The 22958-nt window shown below is 42.6% G+C and overlaps 1 pseudogene; it reads right to left on the bottom strand.

Annotated features, from left to right (window-relative positions):
• The window catches only part of LOC106588550 (rho guanine nucleotide exchange factor 2-like), a 100254-nt pseudogene extending 77952 nt beyond the window's left edge, over positions 1 to 22302 (bottom strand).
• Positions 22303 to 22958: the final 656 nt, after the last annotated feature.

Raw genomic sequence — 22958 nt, 5'->3', positions numbered from 1 at the left:
GGCAGTGCCAGTACAATGGCCACTCTCAGAGTGGTGTGTGTGTGTCAGAGAGAGGGAGGGTGCCCGTACCAGTTTGAGTTTGAATGCATGTGCTTATATGTGTGTGAATCTGGACACTGTGGACACACTGAACACTGCTCATTCTCTTCCCAAGACAGGGCCGTTATTGGATAAACCACTGTTTAACCAACCCTTCAGTTTTTACCAGTCATATCAACAAGCTTTCATCAAGGTTTGTGCCACATAATGATTGACCTTGTACCTACCGCCCACAGAAATGTGCTATTGTCAGGTCAATCACGTGGTAAATGAGGTGAAAAAGAGGCTGGAGTGAGAGACGTATAGTCAGTCTCCTAAACTAAAAAGGTATTAAAGCATTTTAGATTTTTCTCAAAAGAGAGAATAAAAGAGCGTGAAAGAAAGACAGTGAGTAGGGGGTTAACTATCAGTGAGCAGTCCCTCCAGGATTCCGCAATCGTACAAAAAGAGGGCTCGCAATTTCCACCAATCACTGCACCGCATAATATGGTTCAATCAAGCCAGTGAATCGCCACACGTCAACAAATTTTCCCCCTCGTCAGCGCATTTTCGCAACAACTTTGATACAATCATTGCATATTGCCAAAGAAAAAGTCAAAATTGATGCAGCAAAATCAAGCATTTTTACCCTCAAATATCACAAAAAATCCCAGCACAATACTAGAGGGATTGCTTGAAATTCACGTGAATACGGCTTTCAAATAAATCATGATGTTGATAGAATTAAAGATATAATTTTTTTTCTACCCCTTTTCGTGATATCTAATTGGTGGTTACAGTCTTGTCCCATTGCTGAAACTCCCCTACGGAAGAGGAGGCGAAGGTCGAGAGCCATGCATCCTCCGAAAAGACCCTGCCTAGCCGCACTGCTTCTTGACACACTGTTTGCTTAACCCGGAAGCCAGCCGCATCAATGTGTCGGAGGAAACACCGTCCAGCTGGCAACCAAAGTCAGATTACAGGCACCCGGCCTGCCACAAGGAGTCGCTAAAGCGCGATGGGACAAGGAAATCCCGGCCGACCAAACCCTCCTCTAAGCCAGACGACGCTGGGCCAATTGTACGCCACTTAAGTCTCCCGGTCACGGCCAGCTGTGACACAGCATGGGATCGAACCCGGGTCTGTAGTGGATTTTGTTAGATTTGACTGTAGATTTGGGTATAAACATGTGATTTAAGAGGGTGTGGATGAGAGTGTCTTAACTTACTATAATGTAGTTATGTGGTGGGACTGGGTACGGTGACAGTAAAACATTTCCATTGCTTCTGTATAATAGATTGTAAAGAAAGATTGTACTATAAATGGCTATAAACTATAAACTAAAATGTAAACATAAGGATTCCCATATAGAATTATATGTTTAGGGCACCCCCTACCTGTGGTTGTCGCTGGGCTCCGTCCCCTGCTGCTGCACTGTCAGTACAGCCACAGGCTCCCAGCTATGCCTCCTCCAGGGGTCCAGGTGGGTGAGGTGACGAGTGGCTGGAGAACGCAGGGTCACCCCTCCGGAACCTCCAATCCCCTTCACCCCAGGGCCTGGGGAGCATGGTGGGGAGGGGTACGGGGAACAGGGGGGGGCGGGTGGTGTGGTGGAGGAAAAGGCCGGGAAAGCTGGTGGGTGGGCATAGAGGGAGGAGGGAGGGGTGGTCGGCATCTAGATGAGGGGTTAAAGTAAGAGAGGGATACAGTGAGAACTCATACTGTTCACTAGGGTTGGGCGATGTCAATCTCCATAGGAGGAATGTGGACAGGTTATTGGCCATGTGGTTTTTAACATAATTTCTTTCTTTATAAGCTTAAACTTGTCATTTTCTATAGGCTATTGATATTGTTTGTTCTCTCTTATTATTAGTTCCCTGGCTACCTTAGGGGCTATTGAAATAACAGATGCAACTTCCATTCATTGTTTGATCGAGAGAAAGCCATGCATAAAATGATGAAGTGTAGCCCTCAGTCATTCATATACTGAACGGAGAGTGAATGGAATATAGGCAAAAAAAAAATGTTTAAGTTAAACAAGCCTAAACCCCATGCATCTGACAGAGAGAAACAAGATTTTCTGACTGGACATTTAGCGTTGCTTTGGTGGAATTCTCCGCTCAGTCTATTGAAATAGACTATAGCAAATAGGCAAATTACTCTGAATATCACTTGTGTGCTGCCCTGCAATGCGATGACACTCGTTTCTTCTTTACTGCGGGCACTAGTCAAGTTCAAATAGGCTAAACTACCATCTGTCACCATCGACGATGGTTATCAATCATCATCATCATCAATAGACCATGCTATCGTAATGTCGCCCAACCCTCTGTGCACTACAACATTTTCAGACACAGAAAAAGACGGATAGTTGTACCCTGTGGATCAGGTTTCTCAGGGCCCATACTCCAGAGGAGAATAGTTCACTGCTCCCCCACAGGTCAAAGGATGTCATGATCAATTCAAACTTCCACCTTGACTGGCCCTAGGACAACAAAAATACAAGAAAAGTGGATATGAGTGACTAATATTATACATATAACCACTACAGAGGATAAAAGGTCATGCTTAACAGTGACTGGCTGTTAACATGTCAGAAGCAAACCTGTTGGGGCATTATGCACATACAAAGCTCTCCCTCACCTTCCATTTGGCAAATCTGACCATAAAAAAACTATCCTCCCAATTCCTGCTTACAAAGAAAAACACAAAAGTAAGGAAGTACCAGCTCAATACGGAAGTGGTCTAATTAAGTGGATGCTAAGCAACAGGACTGTTTCGCAAGCACAGACTGGAACATGTTCCGTGATTCATCCGATAACATTGATGAATCACCCGCTTCATTAATAAGTGCATTGACGACATCGTCCCCACAGTGTCTGTACGTACATATCATAACCAGAAGCCCTGGATTACAGGCAACATCAGCACTGAGTTTAAGGCTAGAGCTGCCGCTTTCAAGGAGCAGGACACTAATCTGAACGCTTGTCTAATCCAGACGCTTATAAGAAATCCCGCTACAACCTCGACGAGCCATCAAACAGTAAAAATGCTAATACAGGAATAAGATCAAATCCTACTACGCCGGATGTGTCAGGACTTGCAAACTATCAGAGATTAGAAAAGGGAACCCCAACTGCTAGCAGTCCAGTGATGTGAGCCTACCAGACGAGCTAAATTCCTTCGATGCTCGCTTCGAGGCAAGCAACACTGAACCGTGCATAAGAGCTCTAGCTGTTCCGGAGAGCTGTGCAATCTCTCGCTTGCTCTCTCTGTAGCTGATGTGAGCAAGACCTTTACATTCACAAGGCCGCGGCGCCAGACCTATTACCAGGACGCGTACTCAGAGCTTGCGCTAACCAGCTAGCAAGTGTGTTCACTGACATTTTCAACCTCTCACTGACCCAGTCTAATACCTACATGTTTCAAGCAGACCACCATAGTCCCTGTGCCCAAGAACACTAAGGTAACCTGCCTAAATGATTACTGACCCGCAACACTCACATCTGTAGCCATGAAATGCTTTGAAAGGCTGGTCATGGCTCACATCAACACCATCATCCCACACACTCTGGACTCACTCCAATTAACGCAATCTCTATTGCACTCCACACTGCCCTCTCCCACCTGGACAAGAGGAACACCTACGTAAGAAAGCTGTTCAGCATTCATCACCATAGTGCCCAAGCTCATCACTAAGCTCAGGACCCTGGGACTGAACACCTCCGCCTGCAACTGGATCCTTGACTTCCTGACGGCTGCCCCCAGGTGGTGAGGGTTGGCAACAACTCATCCGCCACGCTAACCCTGTAGCTCAGTTGGTAGAGCATGGTGTTTGCAACGCCAGGGTTGTGGGTTCGATTCCCACGGGGGGCCAAGTACGAAAAAAAAAAAAATATGAAATGAAAAAAATGAAATGTATGCATTCACTACTGTAAGTCGCTCTGGATAAGAGCGTCTGCTAAATGACTAAAATGTAAAATGTAAACATGGGGCCCCTCAGGGGTGTGTGCTTAGTCCCCTCCTGTACTCCCTGTTCACCCAGGACTGCGTGGTCATGCACGACTCCAACAGCATCATCAAGTTTGATGATGACATCGTGGTTGGCCTGATCACCGATGTGACAGCCTATAGGGAGGTCAGTGACCCTATCAGTGTGGTACCAGGACAACAACCTCTCCCTCAACATCAGCAAGACAAAGGAGCTGATCGTGTGCTACAGTAAACAGAGGGCCGAGCACACCCCATCCACATCGACGGGGCTATAATTGCGCAGGTCGTGAGCTTCCTCAGGTGTCTACAACACTGAGGAATTATCATGGTCCACACTAGGGATGGGCATTTGAAATATTTTGACTGTTCGAGTATTTGCATATTATTTTCCAGTACTCAAATATTTTTTGAACACAAGGTCCACAATGGAAAAATATGTCAACAGTGTGCAACAATGCCCAATTTATTTTTTTACCTTTACAGGTAAATCCTAATTGCATCATATACACTACTGTTCAAAAGTATGGGTTCACTTAGAAATGTCCTTGTTTTGAAAGAAAATCACATTTTATGACAGCAAATTGATCAGAAATACAGTGTAGACATTGCTAATGTTGTAAATGACTATTGTAGCTAGAAACGGCTGATTTTCTATGGAATATCTACATAGGCGTGCAGAGGCCCATTATCAGCAACCATCACTCCTGTGTTCCAATGACACGTTGTGTTAGCTAATCCAAGTTTATCCTTTTAAAATGGCTAATTGATCATTAGAAAACCCTTTTTGAATTATGTTAGTGCAGCTGAAAACTGTTGTTCTGATTAAAGAAGCAATAAAACTGCCCTTCTTTAGACTAGTTGAGTATCAGGAGCATCAGCATTTGTGGGTTCGATTACAGGCTCAAAATGGACAGAAATAAATAACTTTCTTCTGACATTCATCAGTCTATTCTTGTTCTGAGAAATGAAAGCTATTCCATGCGAGAAATTGCGAAGAAACTGAAGATATCGTACAACGCTGTGTACTACTCCCTTCACAGAACAGCGCAAACTAGCTCTAACCAGAATAGAAAGAGGAGTGGGAGGCCCCGGTGCACAACTGAGTAAGAGGACAAGTAAACCCAGCAAAAAAAAGAAACCTCCCTTTTTCAGGACCTTGATTTCAAAGATAATTTGTAAAAATCCAAATAAATTCACAGATCTTCATTGTAAAGGGTTTAAACACGGTTTCCCATGCTTGGTCAAGCATAAACACATGCACCTGTGGAACAGTTATTACAACACTAACAGCTTACAGACGATAGGCAATTAAGGTCACAGTTATTAAAACTTAGGAAACTAAAGAGGCCTTTCTACTGACTCTGAAAAACACCAAAAGAAAGATGCCCAGGGTCCCTGCTCATCTGCGTGAACGTGCCTTAGGCATGCTGCAAGGAGGCATGAGGACTGCAGATGTGGCCAGGGCAATAAATTGCAATGTCTGTAATGTGAGATGCCTAAGACAGCGCTACAGGGAGACAGGACAGACAGTTGATCGTCCTCGCAGTGGCAGACCACGTGTAACAACACCTGCACAGGATCGGTACATCCGAACATCACACCTGCGGGACAGGTACAGGATGGCAACAACTGCCCGAGTTACACCAGGAACGCACAATCCCTCCATCAGTGCTCAGACTGTCCGCAATAGGCTGAGAGAGGCTGGACTGAGGGCTTGTAGGCCTGTTGTAAGGCAGGGAACTTGCCTTGGTGGAAGAGCGGGGTAATATTTCACAGCAAGAACTGGCAAAATCTGGTGCAGTCCATGAGGAGGAGATGCACTGCAGTACTTAATGCAGCTGGTGGCCACACCAGATACTATTACTTTCGATTGACCCCCGCCACCCACATTATTCCATTTATGTTAGTCACATATCTGTGGAACTTGTTCAGTTTAATGTCTCAGTTGTTGAATCTTGTTATGTTTATACAAATATTTACACATGTTATTAAGTTTGCTGAAAATAAATGCAGTTGACAGTAACAGGACGTTTCATTTTTTGCTGAGTTTGAGCAAAAAATATTCAACTTTATTTGGAATGGCAATGAGACTTATCACTTAGCTAAATAGTTGGGAAGAGATTTTTAACTCCAAACCTCATGCAACCGCAAAATGTCGGATAAAGCATATACTGTACAGGACTTCTTGATAGAAATACTCTTTCAAAATGAAGAGGCAAGTGGAAAAATGTTTTCAAATACTTGTTTTTCCCATGGGCTATTAGCAGGACAATAGACACGATGTGGTCCCAAAAACACCTCTCTGACATAAGGTCCAGCATATCTCTTGATGATGTCATTGAATGTCTCTGTTTAAGTAGTATTTTAGTATTTTGAAACTTTGTGCAAGGCAATTGATCAGCATTAATATCTTTGTGGATGGGGCCTCTCAAGTGGCGGAGCGGTCTAAGACACTGCATCACAGTGCAATCTGCATTGCTACAGATGCTGGTTCGATACCTGTGCCGGCCGTGACCGGGAGATCCATGAGGTGACGCACAATTGGCCCAACGTCATCCGGGTTAGGGGAGGGTTTGGCCGGCGGGGTTGTCCTTGTCACAAAAGAATAGGCACGGTGGGCTTTTGGTTTCTCTTCCTCTAAAAAGATAAATAAATCATTCTAAATAACAAACTGCCTTTATTTACAAATTAGCAAGAATGTCTCACCCCATGTTCAATGGCCTTTTTCCCTTTATTCAGATTTCAAATAACCGAAAGTGAGCTATTTGTAAACAAAATCTCCAAAATATATATATATTTTTTAAACAAGCCATAGAAAGTTTAATCCACCAGAAAATACACAAAATATTGGGGTTAAACTCAAATCTACAAATTGATTAAAAAAATGTATCAATTGGAACCTTTAACAAGTGGGAGGGGGAAAACGTATTATTATTATTAACCCTGCATTATAATTATATAAAAGCCCCTTAGATATTCTGTGTTTTTGACATGCGGCCTCATCCAGCGAGGGTATTGTTTCCTTAGCCAGGGGGGAGAATTCTCCACCTGGGCGGACTGTGAGAGGATCACGCACAAACGCAATGATATCCTTGGGCATGCTGTGGTCTTCAAAACCTGGTGGATAAAGTTGTCCCTCAGCTGATTTGGGACAAGCTGATGAGGTGATGAAATGATGGACAAGGTGATGAGGTGATGAAATCTTCCATCACCTCTGGGACAATGCTGCGGCCTGTCGTTTCTTCAGTGTGCTGAAGTGCAGTAGCCTTCCAGATGAAGTCCAAATCGAACAACTCAAGCTTCCTAGTAAAGGCCTCACATTTCTCCACCAAGTCTAGGACTGTTTCCCTCTTCCTTGTAACTGCAGATTTAATCCATTTAAGCTACAGAATGTCCCTTTATTTAACTAGGGAAGTCAGTTAAGAACAAATGGCAGCCTACCAGGGAACAGTGGGTTAACTTCCTTGTTCAGGGGCATTGGGAAAAGATGGAGAGATGAACGTATATCTCTGTACATTATTCTCTCAAACTTTGATTTTCATTATCCACATTTCTTCTTGATAATTTTTGCAAGCAAGCAACATTTTATCTAGCTATCAAGCAAATTGTTCTGAACAATTGTTGACGTTAAAAAAAGTAGTGTAGCCTACAGTAGGCTACGTATACCTGTTTTTCCCCACCAATCAACGCAGAAATAGACAATAATAACTGAATAGAGACAAAGAAATTATGAGGGTAATCAGATCAAATTGTCACTGAATTTATTATGTCATGTGTTAAATTTGTAGTGTAGGCCAATAATTGTGCTAATATTATATACTTACTATGTTCTGGCCCGCCGACTATTGACTCAGAAAAATGTTTTGAGCCCGAGGCCAAACCTACAGTTGAAGTCGGAGGTTTACATAAACTTAGGTTGGAGTCATTAAAACTTGTTTTTCAACCACTCCACACATTTCTTGTTAACAAACTATAGTTTTGACAAGTCAGTTAGGACATCTACTTTGTGCAAGACACAAGTAATTTTTCAAACAATTGTTTAGAGACAGATTATTTCACTGTATCACAATTCCAGTGGGTCAGAAGTTCACATACACCAAGTTGACTGTGCCTTTAAACAGCTTGGAAGTTTCCAGAAAATTATGTAATGGCTTTAGAAGCTTCTGATAGGCTAATTGACATAATTTGAATCAATTGGAGGTGTACATGTGGACGGATTTCAAGACCTAGCTTCAAACTCAGTGCCTCTTTGCTTGACATATTCGAAAAATCAAAAGAAAAGATCTCAGAAAAGAAAATTGTAGACCTCCACAAGTCTGGTTCATCCTTGGGAGCAATTTCCAAATGCCTGAAGGTAGCACGTTCATCTGTACAAACAATAGTAAACAAGTATAAACACCATGGGACCATGCAGCCGTCATACCACTCAGGAAGGAGACGCGTTCTCTCTCCTAGAGATAAACGTACTGTGGTGCGAAAAGTGCAAATCAATCCCAGAAAACAGCAAAGGACATTGTGAAGATGCTGGAGGAAACAGGTAAAACAGTATCTATAGCCACAGTAAAACGAGTCCTATATCGACATAACCTAAAAGGCAGCTCAGCAAGGAAGAAGCCACTGCTCCAAAGCCGCCATAAAAAAAAACAGACTTTGGTTTGCAACTGCACATGGGGACAAAGATTGTACTTTTTGGAGAAATGTCCTCTGGTCTGATGAAACAAAAATAGAACTGTTTGGCCATAATAACCATCGTTATGTTTGGAGGAAAAAGGGGGATGCTTGCAAGCCGAAGAACACCATTCCAACCGTGAAGCACAGGAGTGGCAGCATCATGTTGTGGGGGTGCTTTGCTGCAGGAGGGACTGGTGCACTTCACAACATAGATGGCATCATGAGGCAGGAAAATTATGTGGATGTATTGAAGCAACATCAAGACCAGTCAGGAAGTTAAAGCTTGGTCGCAAATGGGTCTTCCAAATGAACAATGACCCCAAGCATACTTCCAAAGTTGTGGCAAAATGGCTTAAGGACAACAAAGTCAAGGTATTGGAGTGGCCATCACAAAGCCCTGACCTCAATCCTATAGAAGATTTGTGGGCAGAACTGAAAAAGCGTGTGTGAGAAAGGAGGCCTACAAACCTGACTCAGTTACACCAGCTCTGTCAGGAGGAATGGGCCAAAATTCACCCAACTTATTGTGGGAAGCTTGTGGAAGGCTACCTGAAACGTTTGACCCAAGTCAAACAATTTAAAGGCAATGCTACCAAATACTAATTGAGTGTATGTAAACTTCTGACCCACTGGGAATGTGATAAAAGAAATAAAAGCTGAAATAAATCACTCTACTATTATTCTGACGTTTCACATTCTTAAAATAAAGTGGTGATCCTAACTGACCTTAGACAGGGAATTTTTACTAGGATTAAATGGAATTGTGAAAAACTGAGTTTAAATGTATTTGGCTAAGGTGTATGTAAACTTCTGACTTCAACTGTAGTTGACGAACCCTAGTATACCTTACAGAGCCTTTCCATAAGTCCACTCAAGTTTCTTCAACTGTCTTCTGACGGTGCTTAGAGTGATGTTGTGCTGTGATGCCAGCAGATTCCAGACTGCATTTGTCAATCGCTCATCATCTTCAACCATCAGTGAGTCGATGGCTTGAATAGTCTCGCTGGAAATGGAATACAATGTGCAGCATACATTAAAGACCAGCAGTCAATTTATTTAAGCATTATTTTTAGCATTATTAGGCCTACTTTACAGTATTGTGGCCTACTGTACCTGTTCATTTTCCTGGGTTTTCGCGTTCGGCGTAACACAGGCGAATAGCCCTGTCCGTGACCATAATCCCCAATTCTAACAGTATCTTAACGACATGTTTAATTATTCAAGGCTCCTTTCTCTTCTCTGTGCTGGAGTTATTTTAAGAATACTTACTGGAACACCCAAAGTCATCCAATTGTTTTACTAGGATTTGAAGCCTACCCGGGTGTGGTCAACTACTTCAGCACCGTTTCACGCTGCTCTGAGACAAGCATGGAGACTGGTCTTGATAAATCAATGAGATTTTTATTTTTCACTAAATCTGCTATATCAGCAGACCTCGACATAAGCACAGGGTTATACCATGCAATCACACAGTGGGCAAACACTTCTAAGATAAGGTAGATTAGCTTTGGATGGCACCACACCCAATAGCACAAGGAACAACACTTTCACAAACTTCCTTTCATGGCTATGAAAACAAACATAACTTCCCTTAGCCTTTGTGTTCTAAAAAGAATGACCTCAAGGTTTACTTAAAAACATAGTATTCAACATCAAAAAGTTATGATAACACCAACAAAATCAATAGCAAATTAAGTAGATTCCACAACCTTAACAACACTACCAGAACATTAATACAATGACACTAACTAAAAACATACACCTCGCAACATTATCCATTATACTGCCATAACATAACCCTCTCACAGTCCTTGAATAACATTTGTAATCCCATTACAACACGAGCACCATTCACGTCAATCACATCACTCTTTTCAACACTTTCACAACCAATACAAAACTCAATATCAACATTTGATTTACCGGTATAGTTGTCATCAAAATGTAGGCTATACTTCATCACTTTCTTTTTTGCAACCTCAATCCCACAGGTGTGTTTTTCTTCCCTCTCCCACCTCATTCCTTTCTCCTTATTCCTCCCTCTATTCTTCGATTTCAAGCCGTAATGGATATCAAGTTGCGTAATGCTGTGTTTTGGCCCCATTTTCTTTCTTTTTTAACCAAATACACAGACAGTACTTCAAATGAGTCACGAGTATAAACCTGTATAATAACGATAAGTCTGCAGGATATCTTCTTTCACTAAAAGGTATTAATTGATTGCATTGTAGGTGAAGGGCAGGAGACCGGTTAACAAACGATTTTTAACCCTTGAGACAATTGAGACATGGGTTGTGTATGTGTCCCAATCAGGGGGTGAATTGGCAAGTCAAAAGATTTAAGTGCATTTGAACGGGGTATGGTAGGTGCCAAACGCACTGGGTTGAGTGTGTCAAAAACTGCGACACTGCTGGGTTAATCAAGCTCAACAGTTTCCTGTGTGTATCAAGAATGGTTCACCACCCAAAGGACATCCAGCCAACTTGACAACTGTGGGAAGCATTGGAGTCAACATGGGCCAGCATCGCTGTGGAACGCTTTCAACACCTTGTAGAGTCCATGCCTCAACAAATTGAGGCTGTTCTGATGGCAAAAGGGGGTGCAACTCAATATTTGGAAGGTGTTCCTAATATTTTGTACAGTCAGTGTATATTTCCCAGTCTTCCTCTAACAATACTCTCCATCATATCCAATTGTCATATCCCTGCTCTCTCCCACCCTATCCTTGTTCAAGCCCATAGAGCAAACATGGAAAACAATGGGGAGTTGGATGGGTCAGTAACTACGTCAGCGTTAAACTCTGAGTCAATGAACGTGTGTGTCCGCACACGTTTGTGTATGTGACAGAGTGAAAAGTCTGCAAGTATACTGGACATGTCTAGGAGTACGTCAATATTTATCTGAAAGTGTATTCACACATGGGGCAACAGCCCACAAGAGAAAGAAAGATGGTGTGTACAGTAATATGTCCATTAAGAATGTAGGTGCATGACACAGTGACAGGACATAAAGCTCTGAGCAGTGTTCAGCAAACACAAGTTTGAATAGTTTCTTTGGTCTACCAAAGCATCAAAACACAAGTAAATATAGTTGGCCACTCAAGTTTGAAAGACATGTTCGTAAGTCCTTCTATTCAATAAAATGATGTCTATTCAATACATTGAGTACATTTTCTATTTTCCTTATTCCTCATTAACCCACTATTTACCTGGTAGCCTCTTCAAAACTACATGGTAAAATTATAATTACAGAATACTTCCGTATTAACAAATCAGCTTTTGGTTTCTTGAGGATTCATTAAAACAAGCACCGTGCTCCATTTAATACCAGGTTAAATTCTGATACAAGTACAAAAAAAAAAAAAAAAAAAAAGGTACCCACTGTTACCACATTATTTATTGGTTTGACTACTTTTTAAACTCTAAATTACTTTATCCTACTCTTATGCACTAGCCACCTACTACTACTAGCCTTGGTGCAGACCCTAACACTGCAGCTCTATGAAATAAAGGCACAATCGCACTGACATGGTTGCATCCAACTTCTTTAATTGACATAGCTGCCGACTACACTTGTCATCATATGCTGCAGTTTTGGCCCCTATAGAATTAACAGTGGGCAAGAAGACAGACAACTGCACCTCTTACCTTCTCTCAGTCTGTCCTGCCAGTCTTTTTACTCTCTCTGTCCCTCAGTCTTCCTACATTATCTTTCCATCCCCCCCATCTCATGTCACTCACTCATCCCCACACTATAAACACCCACTTCCCTCCCTCCCCCGCTCTCCCCTTTTTTTGTCTCCTACTCTTTCTGCCTATTCATGGGGGTGAAGTGAATTAAGACACCAGGAGCTTGTTTTGAGAGTATCCCTGGGGGGCATTTGGTACAGAGGTAACTTAATGTAGCCTGGTCCCAGATCTGTTTATGCTGTATACCATGACAACGACCATAGGAGTTGGCAAGACAGCAAAACATATATGCAATTAGCCAGGCTACAGTTTATGTTCTAATGCGAAGGTCGATTGTGGGAAAATGTCAAAGCAGGGGCTGAATTACAAATCGACTCGAGAGAGCTAACGGTTGACTGATATTCTTTACGCCTATGGGGGTGCTAATGTTAATATTTCAACATTCATGGTGCTTCCCTAATTTATCTTGGGAGTGCTAAAGGCACCGGCCTAATTCAATCCCTGTGTTATTCTGGAAATAAAACAAAGACGGTTGAAGTTAGGAAAATAGATTAGCCATTTTTACATCCAAAGTGACATAATGCTACCACACAACATTGCTCTTATTCTCCTCTTCTCTTTCCCCATAATCTTCCATAACTTCACCTTTTATCCACCTCTCACAGATGGACCTGCATCAGAAGTCCTAAGTACAGTAACAGTCAAAAGTTTGGACACACCTACTCATTCAATGGTTTTTCTTTACAGTGTTCTACATTGTAGAATAGTGAAGACATCAAAACTATGCAATAACACATGGAATCATGTAGGAACCAAAAAAAGTGTTAAACAAATCAAAATATATTTTCTATTTGAGATTCTTCAAAGTAGCCACCCCTTGCCTTGACAGCTTTGCACACGATTGGCATTCTCTCGACCAGCTTCATGAGGTAGTCACCTGGGATGCATTTCAATTAACAGGTGTGCCTTGTTAAAAGGGAATTTGTGGAATTTATTTCCTTCTTAATGCGTTTGAGCCAATCAGTTGTGTTGTGACAAGGTAGGGGTGGTATACAGAAGATAGCCCTATTTGGTAAAAGACCAAGTCCATATTATGGCAAGAATAGCTCAAATAAGCGAATAGAAACGACAGTCCATCATTACTTTAAGACATGAAAGTCAGTCAATCCAGAGAATTAAGAACTTTGAGCGTTTCGTCAAGTGCAGTCGCAAAAACCATCAAGCGCTATGATGAAACTGGCTCTCATGAGGACCGCCACAGGAAAGGAAGACCCAGAGTTACCTCTGCTGCCGAGGATTAATTCATTAGAGTTACCAGCCTCAGAAATTGCAGCCCAAATAAATGCTTCACAGAGTTCAAGTAACAGACACATCTCAACATCAACTGTTCAGAGAAGACTGCGTGAATCAGGCCTTCATGGTCGAATTGCTGCAAAGAAACAACTACTAAGAAGGACACCAATAAGAAGAAGAGATTTGCTTGGGCCAAGAAACACAAGCAATGGACATTAGACAGGTGTAAATCTGTCCTTTTAGTCTGATGAGTCCAAATTTGAGAAAGTTCAACGGATGATCCCCACATGCGTGGTTCCCACCGTGAAGCATGGAGGTGGTGGTGTGATGGTGTGGGGGTGCTTTGCCGGTGACACTGTCGTTGATTTATTTAGAATTCAAGGAACACCTGAATTGCATGGCGACCACTGCATTCTGCCACAATACGCCATCCCATCTGGTTTGTGCTTAGTGGGACTATCATTTGTTTTTCAACAGGACAATGACCCAACACACCTCCAAGCTGTGTAAGGACTATTTGACCAAGGAGAATGATGGAGTGCTGCATCAGATGACCTGGCCCCCACAATCACCCGGCATCAACACAATTGAGATGGTTTGGGATGAGTTGGACCGCAGAGTGAAGGAAAAGCTGCCAACAAGTGCTCAGCATATGTGGGAACTCCTTTAGGACTGTTGGAAAAGCATTCCTCATGAAACTGGTTGAGAGAATGCCAAGAGTGTGCAAAGCTGTCATCAAGGCATAGGGTGGCTACTTTGAAGAATATAAAATATATTTTGATTTGTTTCAAACTTTTTTGGTTACTACATGATTCCATGTGTTATTTCATAGTTTTGATGTCTTCACTATTATTCTACAATGTGGAAAAGAGTAAAAAATAAAGAAAAACCCTACAATGAGTAGGTGTGTCCAAACTTTTGACTGGTACTGTACATTCTTAACTGAACATTGAGTGTGACCATCTACTGATTGTCCTCTATTGGGACCCCTGGGGGAAAGATGGCAAAAGGGTCTTGAATTCTCTTTACCTCCCTATGACTTCAATCATTCATTAGCTAATCACCTTAGGATGGAAATAAGGACAGTCAGACACAAGGGCTGCGGCCTATACACTACTAGGTCAAAGAATTTGCTCCCACAATTCTGAATCTGCAAAAGGAAGGTACTTTCCAGTTCTCTGTGTAAATGGGGTATGAGTCTAAGAGCAGAGTCAAGTTATTGCTGTAAAACTAGCAGTCTAGCCTCATGTATTCCTAATGATGAAATACCTACTTAAGCTCATCTTTGTAGTGCTATGTTTTACTGGTGTTGAGCAAGGTGTTCTGAACAGGTGGACAGCCTCATAACTTCCTGTACTTTATGTCTCCAAGAAATATGGTTTATTGTCCCCCATGATGAAATCGGGGCAGGGACTGTGGATCTGTCTCCATCTGTCCGTTATACCCAGTTTACATCGTGACGTATTTCATTTACACCGTGCATCATCTTCAAGGAGTCTTGCCCCGCTACTGAACAGACAAGTGTAGTGTTTGTAACGCAAGAGGAAAGCCTAACATTCAGAGATTACATTTATTTTGGGAGAATACAAAATATGGCCTTTTCATTCAAGACAGGATAAATATATTGTTTCAGGTGATAATAGAACATGTTTTGTTTAGTTACTTTTCCCCTCAACTGGTTTTCAAACTTTATAGCAAGTCAAGCTAGCTTGCATTGCAGAGTAGCTAGCTAGCTAAAAGCTAGGCTGAAAATACCATAGAAGCTAGAGACCTCCACCTAATAATTAGCACAAAAAACAAGTGTCATTACCATCACAATAAACTTAAAATCGGAGGCAACAGTCATAATATAATTGGCTTAGCAGCCAATGTGTATTATTTAACATTACTCACACTCACACATTACATTATAGGAATGGGTCATTTTTTTAGAAGCTGCTAGCTATCCCATAAAGCCAAAACCACATATTTTCATCTTCTGCGTTGTTCGACGGCTTAAAAGTATTTAAAAGTATGTAGCATCCGTCTTGCAACAGAGTGTTGCGTTTCCACTCTGTTGTGGACCTCCCCATTGAAATGCATGACATCCAGTGAAACGTAAGAGTGCTTATGGGTAATGTGCATTCAAATTGCCATCGATAAAATATAATTGTGTTCGTTGTCTGCAGTTTATGCCTGCCCATATCATAACCCCACCATGGGGTACTCTGTTCACAACTTTGACATTTAGCATACCGCTCGCCCACACAACGCCATACATGTGGTCTGCGGTTGTGACGCAGGTTGAACGTACTGACAAATTCTCTAAAAGACAATGTTGGAGGCAGCTTATGGTAGAGAACATTTAAATCTTTGGCAACAGCTCTGGTAGACATCCCTGCAGTCAGCACGCCAATTGCACACTCCCTCTGAACTTGAGACATCTGTGGCATTGTGTTGTGTGACCAAACTGCATATTTTAGAATGGCCTTTTATTGTCACCAGCACAAGTTGCACCTGTGTAATGATCATGCTGTTTAATCAGCTTCTTGATATGCTAAACCTGTCAGGTGGTGGATTATCTTGGCAAAGGAGAAATTCTCACTAACAGGGGTGTAAACAAAAGTGTGAGAAATACGTGTGTATTGAACATTTCTGGGATCTTTTATTTCAGCTTATAAAACTAACACTTACATGTTGCGTTTATATTTTTGTTCGGGCATAACACGGAACCCAAACCGCATCGTGCATACATTTATTTTGTCCCCCTAAACCAAACGCGATCACGACACGCAGGTTAAAATATCAAAACAAACTCGGAACCAATTACATTCATTTGGGGACAGGTCGAAAAGCATTAAACCTTTATGGCAATTTAACTAGCTTGCACTTGCTAGCTAATTTGTCCTATTTAGCTAGCTTGCTGTTGCTAGCTAATTTATCCTGGGATATAAACATTGAGATGTTATTTTACCTGAAATGCACAAGGTCCTCTACTCCGACAATTAATCCACACATAAATCCAAGATGGCGTAGCAATCAGACGTCTTTGACCTGTCGTGTCCTTGTATATATCTTTTTACATCTTTTTCTTCGCATATCTTTTTAAAATATTTTCCTAAACCTCAACTTCTAAATACTCTCCTGCAACCCGCCTCACCCAATGTGGCGTGGATCAGTTTTTTTTCCTAAAGTATTTATATTTCGTTCGGATTGGGAATCCCTCAACTGAAGCTAGCCAGCTAACTACCTACCAGCTATCAGTCAGCAAACCATTGCTAGCGGTCATCAGCTAACCTTTAACTCAGAAAGCTCTCGCCAGTTCGAACAACGTGACGCAAACCAGAGCATAATGGACCAATTATAAAAAAAAATCCCCATATCCCCAGATTCCTACTGCAAACTCTGAACATTTTCATCTGGATCTTCGCAACTAGCTAACTGCAATCCCGGGTGACTACTCCTGGCTAGCGTTTCCATCCCGGAGTAGGCACCAATTAGCCTGAAGCTAGCCCGGCCAGGGCTCCTGTGCTACCACCGAAGCCCACTCCTGGGCTACAATACCCGGAACCCTTCTACTGCCGGTACGGGGCACGGAACCCCGCCGATCCTCTACGACTGGAATACCTACATAATCTGCCCGAGGATTCCACTAATTCCACGACTGGTCTATCGACGTCACCGCACAAAGAGGCAAAAACAGACTTACCCCCATCAAGAGGTCCCCCAAAGGCTAACTTGCTAGCCCCGGTCTGTTAACTGCTAGCTTGCTTGCCCCGGTCTGCTAACTGCTAGCCCCGGTCTGCCAACTGCTTGCTTGCTAACCCGGTCTGCTAACTGCTAGCTTGCCAGCCCCGGTCTGCTAACTGCTAGCTTGCCAGCCCCGGTCTGCTAACTGCTAGCTTGCCAGCCCCGGTCTGCTAACTGCTAGCTTGCCAGCCCCGGTCTGCTAACTTGTTTAGCCCCGGTCTACTAACTGTTAGCTTGTTAGCATCGGCCTGCTAACTGTCTGAATCGCCGTGTCCCCAGTCAGCCCAACCACTCACTGGACCCATATGTTCACTTGGCTATGCATGCCTCTCTCTAATATCAATATGCCACGTCCATTACTGTCCTGGTTTGTGATTACTGTCTTATCTCACTGTAGAGCCTCTAGCCCTGCTCAATATGCCTTAACCAACCATGTTGTTCCACCTCCTACATATGCGATGACATCACCTGGTTTAAACATCTCTAGAGACTATATCTCTCTAATCATTACTCAATGCCTAGATTTACCTCCAATGTACTCACATCCTACCTTACCTTTGTCTGTACACTATGCCTTGAATCTATGCTATCGTGCCCAGAAACCTGTTCCTTTTACGCTCTGTTCCGAACGTGCTAGACGGCCAGTTCGTATAGCCTTTAGCCGTACCCTTATCCTACTTCTCCTCTGTTCCTCTGGTGATGTGGAGGTTAATCCAGCTTCTGCAGTGCCTAGCTCCACTCTCACTCCCCAGGTGCTCTCATTTGTTGACTTCTGTAACCGTAAAAGCCTTGGTTTCATGCATGTTAACATTAGAAGCCTACTCCCTAAGTTTGTTTTACTCACTGCTTTAGCACACTCTGCCAACCCGGATGTCTTAGCCGTGTCTGAATCCTGGCTTAGGAAAACCACCAAAAACCCTGAAATCTCTATCGCTAACTATAACATTTTCCACCAAGATAGAAATGCCAAAGGGGGCGGTGTTGCAATCTACTGCAAAGATAGCCTGCAGAGTTCTGTATTACTATCGAAGTCTGTACCCAAAGAATTCGAGCTTCTACTTCTAAAAATCCACCTTTCCAGAAACAAGTCTCTCGCTTGCTGTAGACCTCCCTCTGCCCCCAGCTGTGCCCTCGATACCATATGTGAATTGATTGCCCCCATCTATCTTCTGAGCTTGTGCTACTAGGTGACCTAAACTGGAACATGCTTAACACCCCGGCCATCCTACAATCTAAGCTTGATGCCCTCAATCTCACACAAATTATCAATGAACCAACCAGGTACAACCCCAAATCCGTAAACACGGGCACCCTCATAGATGTCATCCTAACTAACTCACCCTTCAAATACACCTCTGCTGTTTTCAATCAAGATCTCAGCGATCACTGCCTCATTGCCTGCATCCGTAATGGGTCTGCGACCAAACGACCACCCCTCATCACTGTCAAACGCTCCCAAAAACACTTCTGCGAGCAGGCCTTTCTAATCGACCTGGCCATAGTATCCTGGAATGATATTGACCTCATCCCATCAGTAGATGATGCCTGGCTATTCTATAAAAGTGCCTTCCTCACCATCTTAAATAAGCATGCCCCACTCTAAAATTTTTAACTAGGAATAGATATAGTCCTTGGTTCACTCCAGACCTGTCTGCCCTTGACCAGCACAAAAACATCATGTGGCGTTCTGCATTAGCATCGAATAGCCCCCGTGATATGCAACTTTTCAGGGAAGATAGGAACAAATACAAACAGTCAGTTAGAAAAGCTAAGGCTAGCTTTTTCAAACAGAAATTTGCTTCCTGTAGTACTAACTCAAAAAAGTTCTGGGACACTGTAAAGTCCATGGAGAATAAGAGCACCTCCTCCCAGCTGCCCACTGCTCTGAGGCTAGGAAACACTGATACCACCGATAAATCCACTATAATTCAGAATTTCAATAAGCATTACTCTACGGCTGGCCATGCTTTCCACCTGGCTACCCCTTCCCCAGTCAACTGCCCGGCCCACTCCACAGCAACCCGCCATTGCCCCCACCATTTCTCCTTCACCCAAATCCAGATAGCTGATGTTCTGAAAGAGCTGCAAAATCTGGACCCATACAAATCAGCCGGGCTAGACAATCTGGACCCTCTCTTTCTAAAATTATCTGCCGAAATTGTTGCAACCCCTATTACTAGCCTGTTCAACCTCTCTTTCGTATCGTCTGAGATTCCCAAAGATTGGAAAGCTGCCGCGGTCATCCCCCTCTTCAAAGGGGGTGACACTCTAGACCCAAACCGCTACAGACCTATATCTATCCTACCCTGTCTTTCTAAGGTCTTTGAAAGCCAAGTTAACAAACAGATTACTGACCATTTCGAATCCCACCGTACCTTCTCCGCTATGCAATCTGGTTTCAGAGCTGGTCATGGGTGCACCTCAGCCACGCTCAAGGTCCTAAATGACATCATAACCGCCATCAATAAGAGACATTACTGTGTAGTCGTAGTCATCGACCTGGCCAAGGCTTTCGACTCTGTCAATCACCACATTTCTCAAATGATTGCCTCACCTGGTTTACCAACTACTTCTCTGATAGAGTTCAGTGTGTCAAATCGGAGGGCCTGTTGTCCGGACCTCTGGCAGTCTCTATGGGTGTGCCATAGGGTTCAATTCTCGGGCCGACTCTCTTCTCTGTATACATCAATGATGTTGCTCTTGCTGCTGGTGATTCTCTGATCCACCTCTACGCAGACGACACCATTCTGCATACTTCTGGCCCCTCTTTGGACACTGTGTTAACTAACCTCCAGTCAAGCTTCAATGTCATACAACTCTCCTTCCGTGCCCTCCAACTGCTCTTAAACGCAAGTAAAACTAAATGCATGCTATTCAAACGATCACTGCCCGCACCTGCTCGCCCGTCCAGCATCACTACTCTGGACAGTTCTGACTTAGAATACGTGGACAACTACAAATACCTGGGTGTCTGGTTAGACTGTAAACTCTCCTTCCAGACTCCCATTAAGCATCTCCCAAACAAAATTAAATCTAGAATCGGCTTCCTATATCGCAACAAAGCATTCTTCACTCATGCTGCCAAACATACTCTCGTAAAACTGACCATCCTACCGATCCTCGACTTCGGTGATGTCATCTATAAAATTGCCTCCAACACTCTACTCAACAAACTGGATGCAGTCTATCACAGTGCCATCTATTTTGTCACCAAAGCCCCATACACTACACACCATTGCGATCTGTACGCTCTTGTTGGTTGGCCCTTGCTTCATACTCGTCGCCAAACCCACTGGCTACAGGTTATCTACAAGTCTCTGCTAGATAAAGCCCCGCCTTATCTCAGCTCACTGGTCACCATAGCAGCACCCACTTGTAGCACGCGCTCCAGCAGGTATATCTCACTGGTCACCCCCAAAGCCAATTCCTCCCTTGGTCGTCTTTCCTTCCAGTTCTCTGCTGCCAATGATTGGAATGAACTGCAAAAATCTCTGAAGCTGGAGACTCATATCTCCCTCACTAGCTTTAAGCACCAGCTGTCAGAGCAGCTCACAGATCACTGCACCTGTACATAGCCCATCTGTAAACAGCCCATCTATCTACCTACCTCATATTGTATTTATTTTCTTGCTCCTTTGCACCCCAGTTTCTCTACTTGCACATTCATCTTCTGCACATCTACCATTCCAGTGTTTAATTGCTATATTGTAATTACTTCGCCACCATGGCCTATTTATTGCCTTAACTTACCTCATTTGCACTCACTGTATCTAGATTTTTTGTTTTCTTTTGTTCTATTGTAATATTGACTGTATGTTTTGTTAATTCCATGTGTAACTCTGTGTTGTTGTATGTGTTGAATTGCTATGCTTTATCTTGGCCAGGTCGCAGTTGCAAATGAGAACTTGTTCTCAACTAGCCTACCTGGTTAAATAAAGGTGAAATACATTTTTTTAATAAAACGGACAACCAAATCGTTTCTAGTCATCTCTCCTAGGCTTTTTCTTCTCTTGATTTCATATTGCGATTGGCAACTATCATAAATTAGATGCATTACCGCCACTGACCTCGTTTGTCTTTCAGTCACCCACATGGGTATAACCAATGAGGAGATGGCACGTGGGTACCTGCTTCTATAAACCAATGAGGAGATGGGAGAAGCAAGACTTGCAGCACGATTTGCATCAGAAATAGAACTGACTTCTATTTTAGCCCTTGGCAACACAGATGCTAGTTGGCACGCACGAGCAGTGTGGGTGCAATAATTGAATAATATAGATTTCTACATTTATTTTTGCGATGCGAGCAGTGTAGTCAGCCTGTACGTTTGGAGATATTTCACTTAGTATAAACTACCTGCAATGTTTGCTCTGAATGGTTAAAACATTGCCATTTTATAGACCTCTAAATTGAGAGGTAAGCAAGTCGTAGTTTATTGCATACAATGTAGTTATTAGGCTACAGTATAATTGTATGTAAGATAATAACGCCATAATGTGGTCATGAAAACGTTGGTTATACCAACGCAAATGTGAATAGAATTAGACTAATTAACGTTTTTGATGGAAGATGCTCGCATCTAACTCCGCGAAACATTCGCTCACTGAAATACAACTGGACTACTGCTTTAGTTGATTAAATAATTTGGGGGCATATAAACGTTTTTCGTAGTGATATTTTGAATAAGAAGTTCTGTCGGCGATTTTTACCTTTCTTCTTGGGTTTGAACCAATCCGCTTCTGCGCGAGGAACCAATAAATAGTTCCAGAGAAAAGAAACCTATTCCAAGCGGTCCAAAAGGAAACGAGCCTAAAAACACCAACTCGACTGCTTCTTGAGAACGTTTTTGCAGGTCGAATGCTTACACGAAGTCTACTGTCATTTGCTTGTTGTCCCGTCTCAGGAGTGTTGCCAAAGACTTTCTTGTTATGTTGCCCCTTGGTTTTCAAACGAGAACCATAACTCCCTCCTCTCGACTCAAACGCACTAATGCACCTTTTATTCGACGAGTTTATTACACATCATTGGGTAATTAAAAAAAGAGAACGCTTTTGGAATTTTGCTAAATCAATAAAACATAAATGCAACTTTATTTGTATTTGAATTTACTGCTTGATTACCGATTGATATGATTTATAGACGTTACTTAAGTGAACATCACGTTGTGCACCTTGAAATATTGTTCTATTGTTCATGTTTTGTTTTTGTGTCGACTCTTTAATAGTAGCCTATGTAAAACATGATATTGTAGATTCAAATGTTATTACAAAATTCTTTATCGCTCACAGAAGTGTATTCTTATAGGCCTAGACTACTTTAGTATACGCCTAGACATTTCATGAGACTATTTATTATATCAACTAATTTCAAATTGATAATGGACCACATTAGGCTATTTATTAATTAACTCGTTTTTTTCTGTATTGTTAATCTCACGTCAAATCATTGATGGCCCAATCCATGTATTCGTTTCTGTGCTTTATGGTTTGCTCCTGCAGAGGGCGACAAGACTGCAGGGAACCGGTTGGAAGCCCAGTCTGCGCTCATCAGAAAGGTCGTTTTTTA

Source organism: Salmo salar, chromosome ssa27 (assembly GCF_905237065.1).
Source record: "Salmo salar chromosome ssa27, Ssal_v3.1, whole genome shotgun sequence".
NCBI classification, from domain to species: domain Eukaryota; kingdom Metazoa; phylum Chordata; class Actinopteri; order Salmoniformes; family Salmonidae; genus Salmo; species Salmo salar.
The sequence above is the reverse complement of the archived record's forward strand: the minus strand, read 5'-3'. Positions and strand labels throughout refer to the sequence as shown.